Source organism: Dama dama, chromosome 9, assembly GCF_033118175.1.
Source record: "Dama dama isolate Ldn47 chromosome 9, ASM3311817v1, whole genome shotgun sequence".
In the NCBI taxonomy this organism is placed as follows: domain Eukaryota; kingdom Metazoa; phylum Chordata; class Mammalia; order Artiodactyla; family Cervidae; genus Dama; species Dama dama.
In genome coordinates this window covers 11,871,843-11,874,296 of record NC_083689.1, presented here as the reverse complement: position 1 = coordinate 11,874,296, position 2,454 = coordinate 11,871,843, and positions in this window count along the sequence as shown.

Here is a 2,454-nt window from a genome sequence, read left to right as displayed (position 1 = left end):
TAAGAAACAAAGAGAGAAGAACCAAATTAACAAAATTAGAAATGAAAATGGAGAGATCACGACAGACAACACTGAAATAGAAAGGATCATAAGAGACTACTACCAGCAGCTCTATGCCAATAAAATGGACAACTTGGAAGAAATGGACAAATTCTTAGAAAAGTATACTTTCCAAAACTGAACCAGAAAGAAATAGAAGATCTTAACAGAGCCATCACAAGCAAGGAAATCGAAACTATAATCAGAAATCTTCCAGCAAACAAAAGCCCAGGACCAGATGGCTTCACAGCTGAATTCTACCAAAAATTTAGAGAAGAGCTAACACCTACCTAATTCAAACTCTTCCAGAAAATTGCAGAAGAAGGTAAACTTCCAAACTCATTCTATGAGGCCACCATCACCCTAATTCCAAAGCCAGACAAAGATGCCACAAAAAAAGAAAACTACAGGCGAATATCACTGATGAACATAGATGCAAAAATCCTTGACAAAATTCTAGCAAACAGAATCCAACAACATATTTAAAAAAATCATACACCATGACCAAGTGGGCTTTATCCCAGGAATGCAAGGATTCTTTAATATCCGCAAATCAATCAATGTAATACACCACATTAACAAATTGAAAGATAAAAACCATATGATTATCTCAATAGATGCAGGAAAAGCCTTTGACAAAATTCAACACTCATTTATGATTAAAACTCTCCAGAAAGCAGGAATAGAAGGAACATACCTCAACACAATGAAAGCTATATATGACAAACCCACAGCAAGCATCACCCTCAATGGTGAAAAACTGAAAGCATTTCCCCTGAAACCAGGAACAAGACAGGGGTGCCCACTTTCACCACTACTCTTCAACATAGTGTTGGAAGTTTTGGCCACAGCGATCAGAGCAGAAAAAGAAGTAAAAGGAATCCAGATAGGAAAAGAAGAAGTGACACTCTTGCTGTTTGCAGATGACATGATCCTATACATAGAAAACCCTAAAGACTCTACCAGAAAATTACTAGAGCTAATCAATGAATATAGTAAAGTTGCAGGATATAAAATTCACACACAGAAATCCCTTGCATTCCTATACACTAACAGTGAAAAAACAGAAAGAGAAATTAAGGAAACAATACCATTCACCATTGCAACAAAAAGAATAAAATACTTAGGAGTACATCTACCTAAAGAAACAAAAGACCTATACATAGAAAACTATAAAACACTGATGAAAGAAATCAAAGAGGACACAAACAGATGGAGAAACATACCGTGTTCATGGATTGGAAGAATCAATATTGTCGAAATGGCTATTCTACCCAAAGCAATCTATAGATTCAATGCAATTCCTATCAAGCTACCAACAGTATTTTTCACAGAACTAGAACAAATAATTTCACAATTTGTATGGAAATACAAAAAACCTCGAATAGCCAAAGCAATCTTGAGAAAGAAGAATGGAACTGGAGGAATCAACCTGCCTGACTTCAGGCTCTACTACAAAGCCACAGTCATCAAGACAGTATGGTACTGGCACAAAGACAGAAATATAGATCAATGGAACAGAATAGAAAGCCCAGAGATAAATCCATGAACCTATGGACACCTTATCTTCGACAAAGGAGGCAAGGATATGCAATGGAAAAGACAACCTCTTTAACAAGTGGTTCTGGGAAAACTGGTCAACCACTTGTAAAAGAATGTAATTAGAGCACTTTCTAACACCATACACAAAAATAAACTCAAAATGGATTAAAGATCTAAATGTAAGAACAGAAACTATAAAACTCCTAGAGGAGAACATAGGCAAAACACTCTCTGACATAAATCACAGCAGGATCCTCTATGACCCACCTCCCAGAATATTGGAAATAAAAGCAAAAATAAACAAATGGGACCTAATGAAACTTAAAAGCTTTTGCACTACAAAGGGAACTATAAGCAAGGTGAAAAGACAGCCCTCATATTGGGAGAAAATAATAGCAAACGAAGAAAGAGACAAAGGATTAATCTCAAAAATATACAAGCAACTCCTGAAGCTCAATTCCAGAAAAATAAATGACCCAATCAAAAAATGGGCCAAAGAACTAAACAGACAATTCTCCAAAGAAGACAAACAGATGGCTAACAAACACATGAAAAGATGCTCAACATCACTCATTATCAGAGAAATGCAAATCAAAAACCACAATGAGGTACCATTACACGCCAGTCAGGATGGCTGCTATCCAAAAGTCTACAAGCAATAAATGCTGGAGAGGGTGTGGAGAAAAGGGAAGCCTCTTACAGTGTTGGTGGGAATGCAAACTAGTACAGCCGCTATGGAGAACAGTGTGGAAATTTCTTAAAAAACTGGAAATAGAACTGCCATATGACCCAGCAATACCACTGCTGGGCATACACACCGAGGAAACCAAATCTGAAAGAGACACGTGCACCCCAATGTTCATTGCAGCACTA